Source organism: Dendroctonus ponderosae, unplaced genomic scaffold (genome assembly GCF_020466585.1).
Source record: "Dendroctonus ponderosae isolate FM_Combo_2020 unplaced genomic scaffold, Dpon_F_20191213v2 Dpon_F_20191213_5, whole genome shotgun sequence".
Lineage (NCBI taxonomy): Eukaryota > Metazoa > Arthropoda > Insecta > Coleoptera > Curculionidae > Dendroctonus > Dendroctonus ponderosae.
In genome coordinates, this window is record NW_026018715.1 from 14,078,891 (window position 1) to 14,089,444 (window position 10,554).

The 10,554-nt window shown below is 38.7% G+C and overlaps 1 protein-coding gene across 1 annotated transcript in view; it reads right to left on the reverse strand.

Annotated features, from left to right (window-relative positions):
* The window catches only part of LOC109545405 (octopamine receptor beta-1R), a 46,485-nt gene extending 36,778 nt beyond the window's left edge, over positions 1 to 9,707 (reverse strand). The window contains exon 1 of the mRNA XM_019916072.2: positions 9,453 to 9,707. The gene's annotated coding sequence lies outside the window, so the exon portion shown is untranslated. The remainder of the gene's footprint in view (positions 1 to 9,452) is intronic.
* Positions 9,708 to 10,554: the final 847 nt, after the last annotated feature.

Sequence of the window (10,554 nt, forward strand, 5' to 3'; positions counted from 1 at the left end):
TGATGATGGTGGAAAACACCGAAACGTATTTTAATTGATAAATAGACAATAAATGACTGAAGCCCAGGAATTGATTTTGATTTGGAATTGAAACAGTCAGGAAAGTATGTGCATTTGAAAAGAGCGGAAGTTGCATGGTTTATCCGAACTTCCATTGGCTCACAGCGATGTTTTCATCGCAACGTTTTGGCTGGACTAAGTGCAACCATTTTCATGGTGTGATAAAAAACGAATCAATCTGAATTTGATGAAAATTGCCGATATGCGATTTTAATATCCATGTGGCGCAGTCGGGTTTCAATTTATTGCGGTTTAACATGAGGGTTTGGGCCAATTCCAGCTCGATTATTTTCAATTTGCCGGATTTGAAAAAATTAGACACACTTTTGCTCGGTGAATCTGAGCGAAATTAATGAAATCTAGTTGAAAACTGCCGGCAATTTCCGTGCCGTCTTGTAATAAGAAAAGTTCACCAGCTGGCGTGCACAACACAGTGACATATGATACACACGATTTCTGCATCATTTTTCATCTTGCTTAGCAGAAGTTTTCGAAGTTCTCACACAGAAACACTCTTATCAGATTTACTGGCTGATTTCGTTAAAATGATGTGAAGGAAACTGAATAATTGGGCCCAAAAATCCTGTGAAAAACCAACCAAAAATGGGAAGTTTTCAGACTAGTTGAGGATGGAACGTTTGGGGCTCACGCCCGAAGTTATAATTTCGACAAGGATTTTGAACGAATTACGAAGTTTATCCACGGGGATACTGATTTATCCATTAACCAAGTGCTCGGGTCGATATTTTAACCCTTGACATTATCTCTGCCCTAAGGACATGGCTATTACTCAATTCCTGCTGGCGAGAGTTATGGAAATCACTGCTAATAATGGAACATTTGTTCGTTCGGCTGCTAAATATTCAATTTATTTGCAGGATCAATTAAAGCCACACTCGTTCACTTCGAAGTGTAAATAACGCGGCTACGGATGAAATATTTACCAACTTGGCCGGCCCCCAAGTGAACATAATTCAGGCAAATAATGGCCAATTTTGCCGCCCCCTGAGCACATATTTCACCCAAGTTGGCAAAAATTCAATTTTTTGCGGTTTCAACAGCAGTGTGTTACATTTAATTTAAATTCACGTGCTCACTTCAAATGGGCAGCGATGTTCAAATCAAACTTTCGCCGCTCAAACGGGATTTCCTGAGATCCAAAGTTCCACTTCCGAATTAATGAGGCTGTTAATGAGCGCAAAATTGTCGCTTCAAGTCGGGCTGCAAATGGCAAATGGAGTTAAACATATTGTTCGAAAATGCAGTTAGAATGATTAATGAAATCAGCTGTTTAACGAAGCACTTGCAGGAGACTGAAAAATGTCTTTTTACCCAAAATTCTAAATAATTGCTTAAAAAGGGCTCTAAAGCCGCATATTGAACTGGTGTTAAACACAACTCCAAACTAGTTACCCTTAATTCTCAATTTATTAGGTTGAGGCCCTAAGTTTGTCGTAAACAGTATCAGTAAACTTTCAGTCAATCCTGTAGTTATAGGGGGGTTTATGAAAGGGTGACCCTAATTAGCTTCAACAGTGTTGAAACTTAACTTCCCGGTCGGACGATTGCAATCCCTAAACCAGATATATGATTTTTAAATTCCCCGTTGTAGTTGATTCGCTTTGTAACAAGGCCCAATAGTGAAACTGCTGGAAACTCGTGCAAAGTTCCTGTTCATTCAGTTCGGCCAGCATGCTAATCCCAACTTTCGGCCACTGGTATTAGAAAAAGCAATTTACCATTCAGACATTGCGAAATAAAACTGCAAAGTTTAGTTTGGCTGTTTCAAAACTCGCCTATTTAAATTTAAACCGAGCATTTTCAGACCGCCATTGCGAACGAGCCAAAGTTTCTTTGATTCAGACTTCGGCTATATGGAGCTTGATAAGTTGTATGTTTAAGTGCGAATAAATTATTCCGCTTTGAAGGTAATTTGACGGAATTTTGGACGAGTTGAAAACAACGCTTTTGTACGGTTTCTATTTGTCTTCACTGTTATCCCTGCTTTGGATGAGGGCTAATGCCCGAACGTTTCTGTATCTGACTGTTTCTCAATCGGATGGGCGAAAATGAAACTGTTTGGACGAGTTTTAATGCGTTTATTCCGGCAAGTTTCTGTTTGAGTTCTAAGCTAAAGATCCTCGGTTTTGCTTGAAATGGTAAATGTGTTGAAAGAATGGGGCTTCAGTGAGTTAGCAGGTGGTTGTTTCTACAGGGGGTCTAGTTAAGACAAGTTTGATTGATGAAAAAATTACTTCTGAGGCTCATTTGGTGAAAGTTGCAGTGCCTTTGGAACACCCTTTTGTCTTAAGAAASGCATTMAAGGAAATAAAGGAAAAATAAAGAMWGMMGWWRTAAAGAAAAAAAATAAAGGAATTCCCGTTTTCAAGTCACTAATTTTTAAAAATTTTACAACAATGTAAAAACTCGAATTTATGGGRCAGCTTGGAAAATTCACTAAGAATTGGCTAATGCGGCCTTTTTGGAGAAACTGCTCTCTTTTATAGAACATTTCTTGCTCTATCCGCGCAWGTGAAATCAAGTCAAGTGTCTTCYAARTATGGTAAAAATTGCAAGTTGAAGTTCGCTTTGGTTTGTGAGATGCRAATTTTTTAACGAGAGAGCGCAGTGAAGAAAATCATTCACTTTGGGCCTGATATTTATTGATTTTGAGACCCTCTTGTACTAAACTGGCAAAACTAAATCTTCTCGGAAATTTTTATCAAACTTTTGCAATGTTTAGAGTCAAGTGTTTTCTAAATATGGTAAAAATTGCAAGTTGAAATTCGCTTGGTTTTGTAAGATGCGAATTTTTTCAGGCGAGAGCGCAGTGGAGAAAAATCATTCMCTTTGGGCCTAATATTTAATGATTTTGRGACCCACTTGTACTAAACTGGCAAAAATCWATCTTCYTGGAAATTTTTATCAAACTTTTGCAATGTTTAGAGTCAAGTTTTTTCTAAATATGGTAAAAATTGCAAGTTGAAATTCGCTTGGGTTTGTAAGATGCGATTTTTTTAAGGAGAGAGCGTAGTGTAGGAAAATCATTCGCTTTGGGCCTAATATTTAATGATTTTGAGACCCACTTGTACTAAACTGGCAAAAATCAACCTTTTTGGAAATTTTTACCAAGCTTTTGAAATGTTTAGAGTCAAGTGTTTTCTAAATATGGTAAAAATTGCAAGTTRAAATTCGCTTGGGTTTGYAAGAYGCGAATTTTKTAAGGCGAGAGCGCAGTGAAGAAAAATCATTTACTTTGGGCCTAATATTTAATGATTTTGAGACCCATTTGTACTAAACTGGCAAAAATCAATCTTCTTGGAAATTTTTATCAAACTTTTGCAGTGTTTAGAGTCAAGTGTTTTCTAAATATGGTAAAAATTACAAATTAAAATTCGCTTGGGTTTGTAAGATGCGAACTTTTTAAGGAGAGAGCGCAGTGTAGAAAAATCTTTCACTTTGGGCCTAATATTTATGATTTTGACACCCACTTGTACTAAACTGGCAAAAATCAATTATTTGGTGAAAGTTGCAGTGCCTTTGGAACACCCTTTTCTCTTCAGAAAGGCATTAAGAGAAAATCTGTCCTTGTTTCCCGTTTTCAGGTCACTAATTTTTGAAAATTTCACAACAATGCAAAAACTCGAACTTACGGTGCAGCTTGGAAAATTCACTAAAAATTGACTAATGCGGCCTTTTTGGAGAAACTGATCTCTTTTATAGAACATTCCTTGCTCTATCCGCGCAAGTGAAATCAAGTCTAGTGTCTTCTAAATATGGTAAAAATTGCAAGTTGAAATTCGGTTTGGTTGGTAAGATGCGAATTTTTTAACGTGAGAGCGCAGTGAAGACAATCATTCACTTTGGGCCTGATATTTAATAATTTTGAGACCCTCGTGTACTAAATTGGCAAAAATCAAACTTCCCAAACATCATTTTATAAAACTTTCACTATGCTTAGTCGCTTTGCCTAAAATCGCTATTTAATTTGCTAATATACTCGTTACCTGTAGCTGGGAACCCGGGCACTCTTAGAGAGCCAATTAAAAAGTAATTTGCGCCAGAGCCCGGGAATTTTTATAATTTCGTTATAAAAGGGAACGAGCCAGGCAACTATAATGACACCTAGTTGTTCCATTCAATTTCTGGAATGTTTAATAAAATCCCACGATCATTAGATGAATGGGTGGAAAATTCCACTTTCAATGAAAAATGGTCAACAATTGCGCCATTCTGGCTTCAGACAGGATTCTGAACCGTGCTTTGCTCAAACGGTGCTTAAAACTTCTACGATTTCGGCTTCTGTTCGTTGCTGTTCGTCCCAACTGTTTGCCTGCTAAAATAGTCGGTTGTTTTAATTTATTTTCCTAAAAAAAAACATGCACTCTTAAGGTCCTGATGGCTAGAAATTTTATATTTTTTGAAGCAAACAAGGCCTTATTCATTCTACTCTAAATGTTTTTTTCTACAGCCTTGTATTACATTTCTTGTGAGCAAAACCAACTGCTTTTTGCTGAACTTCTACTCACCGTCTATCCTTCAACATAAAATGTTCAATTGGAAAAAGCTAATCGCTCCAGAACGAAGTTTCCATTGGACACGATTCCAGTGCCTTAATGAAGGCTCAAAAAACATCGTTCTTAACATCAATTATTCAAAAGGCCACTGCGGATGACTATTAAAGGTCAACACTTTTCCCCGTTTAACATTCTTTGTTGTTCGAAATCAGCCAGATATAATTGTCTGATAAATATTTCAGTGGCTGTTCTTCCAGTTCCCGAGCAAACTTTCTGGCACTAATGAAAAACTGCGAGCCACTATTTAAGCCCACCTTAATGCAATTGGCAAATGTCCCGCAGGAATTGTTTCCATCGGAGATATTTCCCTTTAGAGCAATTTCATAAATATATTAAAGAGCGATCCCTCTGACTTATGCTGTGTGGAGTGTATCTATTTATCTGCGTCGGAGCTAAACGGCCGAGCAGACGGGAAAATTGAGTCGCTTTATGGAAAAATAAAAACGTTCACTTAGAGGTGTTTAAAAAAGCTTTCCGCGTCACCGTGTTGTGCGCCGGAAAATGAATTTCCTCCTTAATGATTAGCAAATGCCGCTCTTAGCCGAAGGTCAGTGATAAAGACGGACAAATTCGGTTTGGTGCTCGTCAAAGGAACTTTACGGCTGTTGGGGACGTTGCAGGACCGGCGAAATCCCATGTAAACAGGCCATTTTATCCGGGAAATTCGGCCGAAAACAGGCAGAAACAAAGCGAAATGCCAGCTATTAAAAATTCGGTTTGGTAAAGTGCTCGATCACCCTAATAGGGCTAACCAATCCGATAAAACGCAAGATTAAACCCGCAGACCACTTAAATCAGCTTCAATCTATTTCGCCGAAGAAAATATATATAATCTTTCAAGAAATTGGGCGGCCTGAAAGCTGATATACTAAGTAGATACTCCGTTGCGGAAAAAATGCCTTGACGATCGGATATTAAAAAGTGAGCCCATTGATATTCATAATGGCACTCAAATGTATTTTTGGAAAGAAAACCCGGTGTTTGATTTGATCATTGATGGAAATGTGGCCATTGTGGCCTGGCTGCAAAAATCGACTCTAAAGAAATGCTTATTTTATTTAAAACAATTGGCGGAATATGCAAAAATCCCCCGTTTCGCCTGAGACAGTGGAACCCTAATCCGACAATATATGGCTTGGTTGTTTCGTCCAAATATAAATAATTTTCGGTGCTTGGAGCTTCTGTCGACACGCCATAATTCACCGTGCAGCTTTACGAGAATAAATAAACTTTACACTTAAGTTAATAAATGCTTGGAAGCTCTCGCTGCTGCGGAAACATCTGTGGAATTTTAATCACATTAGAATATCTAGGTAAGGAAGAATCGACTCCCGCCGTTAGAAAAAGCATGGAAAGCTCAGCCGAAATGTAATGAAATCTCCTGCTAGCGCCGAAAGAGAGCCGAGTTTGGGGAATATCATATTTTATTAGATAGACTCGCATTAGATTGCAAATAGGGGAATTTTTAATGTTGCGGAAAGAGATGCAATCGCCACCCGACAGAGCTTCGCTACCTGAAATCCTCTGGCAACTTTTCGGTGGAAAAAGTGCAAATTAAAATGTCCGAGGCTTTTCTACGCGAAACCAGGTCATAAAGTATTTACACGCAGGCATAACCCGGAAGCTTTCCGGATAAATATACACATCTTACGTGAGACGATTCTTCACCTGAAGTGAAATTGGGTCATATTCGAATGGCACAAGTCGCGTACCTGCTGAAATAGATCCTGACCCTTTTACACATTAATGAGCAACTTCGCAGCGAGCGTATCGGCCTCCTGCTAAATGAGTTTGCCATGTTAATATGCAGCTCAGAAATTTCACTTTGACTCGCAAAACTGCGTGATTTGATGAACTGTTTTATGTGGAGAACGGCAAATGTTTCGCAACTCAAATAACAAACTCGAACTGAACCGTCCTGCGGTTCAAGTGCTTCACGCGAATAACAACAGTTTTTTAATGTGGATCAGCTTCGGGCAATATTTCGCCATAAACATCGCAATAAAAGGAAAATATCTTATATCGTCAAGAATCAATAGAGGAGGAGAATATTTTTCGGAAAGTTTCCTGCGGCGAACAGTCAAAGAAAAACTCGATTTCGGTAAGTTCAGATCGACGGCGTCAAAACTGGCACGAAAAATCACATAACGGTTGCTGGAAGTTTATTTACAGCACGTTCGACTTATTCATATGGAACTGGAAATCTCGAATTCATTCCTGGGGCCCACATTTATCAACTTCAGACTATTTAGAGATGACAAACTAACAGAATTTGCGCCAAATAAATGAAATTCATGGAAATTGAGGCATTTTTCCGAATTAATTCAAATCCACTGCAGGCCTTTGGTTCACGGGTATTCTGATTATTGAGAAATCAAGGATGATAGCTCATGAGCAGCTGAAACGCCCAAAATTTGAAAATTTTCTGAGCTCCTATAATTTTGCCTACTTTTGCAAATGAAGTCAAATTTACACTAAGTATTCACTGAAGCTTCCGTTATGGATATCTGGAGCCCGCAGGTCGATATCGGGCTGGAAAATAGTCAATAGAGGGTGAGTGCAAGAGTGGCCAAATAGCCCTAAACTCAAGAGGTTTATAAATTCTTGTAAGCTGAAATATTTTTCTAAAATTAGTGAAATTCTYCYCGGRTCTGCCGCAAAGCCCGCTCAGTCGACTGTTGAAKCCCGCGTGCCAATATTTGGTYCGGATGTTGCAAAAATCAACAGCAAAGTWTGACAATGCATAAAAAACTGAGGGGTTCAAMACTTAGTTAATTTTGCAATTAATGTAATTTAACGTACTTTCGCGACTGAACTCAAATCCCCACTGAGTATTAAATKAACCTTTGTTTATCCAAATGTGAAGCTCGCATCCACATAKYTGTTCTGAWCGRTAAGAAATGAACTTTAGAGGATGAGAGCGCAAGAGCGACTGAATAGCCAAAAGTTCAGGACTTTTTATGGCTTCAWGTAAACTAAAATAGTCYTCAAAAAGACGTCAAATTTACACCAGATCTTCAGTAAAGCGTCCTCTATCCACCATTGATGCCGTTATGCCAACATTTATCCYGGATGTTGAGAAATCAGCAATAAAATTTGACAACGCATAAAAGGCTGAAGAGTCCAAAACTTCAAATCAAACTTAACTTAACTTACTTTYACAAATGAACTAAAAATGTACTCTARGGATTAWGAAAGAYTTTGTTTAGACTCARGTGAAGTCCACATCCAGATATCTGTGCTATACACTTAAAAATAGACRATTTTAAGACAACTTTATTTTTTTTTATTTTTATTTAAAAATAGACAACAAGCAACTTAAKAGCCAAAAATCCAGGACTTTTTATAACTTCATCTAAACTAAAATAACTGAAATCTCTTTCCGAAAAAAGTCAAATTCACACCAGCTTTTATATCATGAGTCTTCTATCGATGGTGGAAGACGGTATGCCCATATTTTACCGAAGTATTGAGGAATCGCCATTAACATGTTCGCCATTAACATTAAAAAATTCAAATTTCAGCAGTTCGTGCAATTTCACTAAATTTCGTAAATAATAAGTTAAGTTAACACTGTGTATTAAGTGCRGCTTTCTAATTTTTGTCAACAKAAATTTTCAGTCCTCCTCTCSTCCTGTACGTTTGAAAATGRACAATAGAGGATGAGAGTACAAGAGTGGGTAAATGGCKWAAAACTSAGGACTTTTATGACTTCGTCAGAACTAAAATATCATTCCGAAAAAAGTCAAATTCACCTCAGCTCTTCCATACAGAGGCCTCTATGGACGATTCAAGACGGCGTGCCAAGATTTATCCTGGATGCTTATAAATGTACAATAAAGTAGGACAAAGCAAAAGGGCGGAAAAGTCCAAAACTTAGAAAATTGCATCAATTCATGTAATTTAACTTACGTTTGCCAATGAAGCCAAATTTACCCCAAATGTTACATGAAGCTTCATGCAACTACTGGTGAAGTCCGCAGTCAAATATCTGCCCCATGTGTTGGAAAATGGGCATCAGAGAGTGCAAAAATGGTTAAATAGCCCAGAAACCATAACGAATTTTTTTAAATGATTGAAAAAGGGCCGCGCCTGATGATGAATAGTTGATGCACTCGAAACTTGTTCAGTTGTTGGCAGCTTTGCAACAAATTGCTTCTCCATTAGACTGGATGTTCTTCACCAAACCTGATTTGATCAGTCAACTGTTCTTGTGGCAAAACATATTTTCCAAATCAAGATTCTTTCAAACAGTCACTGGCAAAAATCGTCAAATTTTCGGCATTTCTAATATACTTCCTCTTTTGGTGCAAATAATCGAAAAAAAGTCCATAGAAAAATTTGCAATTACATTATCAAATTGCTTGAAAGAATCCTGACTGCTCAGGAACACTTGCTGAGTAATTGTGAACATTTTTCGGCGCCCTCGTCCGCTAAAACGTGGAATAATTGCTTCTGAGCAATGCAATTTAAACACACTTGGGAGTCGTTTGATGGCCAACATGTCGCAGCCCACAACTGAATATATCAGTCAAATGCTGAAAGAGATCTTGCCTACCTTCACCGCTTAGAGACCATTAAAATCGCATTTAACTTCTCTTCAGCAATGGCGTTTTATGCAAAATATTCGTTGGTACTAATGGCATCTTTCGAGGATTTTAAGAATGTTTCCAGAATCCAAAATGTAAATTGCCGAAAATCCTTTGCAACTAAGGCCGATTTTCACAATTTCACTGTGTATGACTCTCCGTTTATTTACAACCCAAATTTATGCGAATTTTTGTAGACGGCAACCAATTTGAGGCCACTATTTACCTTTTGCCCTTCAGCGAATTCCATTTTTCCATCTATGAAAATGTCGATTGGCCCCAAACGCCCTTTAGGGCTCCATGGTCGGAAGGGCCAGAAAAATTGCATCCGATCTACACCACTTTGGGGAGACTGTGGCACAATTTTCATTCATAAATATTTGAAAGTGGTGCTTTCGCGCCCGCGATTCAGGCGAATTTTCCGAGCCGATTTTCCACGCAACCGGGACGCGAGACTGTGTGGCCGCCGAATGAATACGTTTCGCTTTTCGTGTGGCTTTCCATGCTTTTCCACCTGACGACTGCGCCAACTCCCCCTCCCGACTGCTGGGGGGATCTTGATGTGTGCGATGGCATTAATCACTTTTTAATTTTTGCATACCTGTCTACTTCAACAGCCCCATTTGGGGTTTAAGTGCCCATTTGTGTGCGGAATTACCGATGTTCAGTCTTCATTAGCCGAAGATCTCCTAGAGTGTGATCTTGGTGCCAATTGAGGCAAAATTCCTTGATTTTATTGCAAATGCCCGATTAGGGCAAAAAGGCTCGTGTTCTCCCTTTTCCGCTGGAAGAAGCTTTCAATAATTTTCCAGTGAATGGCTCAATCCTCCCATGTTGGTTGGGAGTAGCAGCAATTTTCCACATGCCAACGCCAATCAACTATCTTCATAGATCAGCATCGGATCAAGTCATAAACCGTTATTTACCCTTGATAGGATGGAACGTTGCGTAAGTCAAGGATTCACTTTTCGGCCTGAACAAATCTGGATATTTCATTTATTCTCAGCAGGGAAAATTTCGCGATTGAAGTCCAGGAAGATCTTACCAAATTTGCACTTTGCCAAGCTCCAAGAGCGCCAGCTCCAGATCTAAAGAGCAATATAATTGCAAATTGCCATTTAAATTCGCACTCAAAGTGTTTTATTAAGTTATGCAAATGGGGACTTGTTTGCTTGATCAATAGCGAATTTTTCACTGGTTTAGTAGTTGGAGATGTTTAAACTCCACTGATCGGCTGCTTTGCCGTGTTCCCTTAATCATCACTGTGGGCCGAAACGGCTCCATTCCAGCCTGAAATGAATTTCGCAAAAGCTGCAAGATATTTCCAT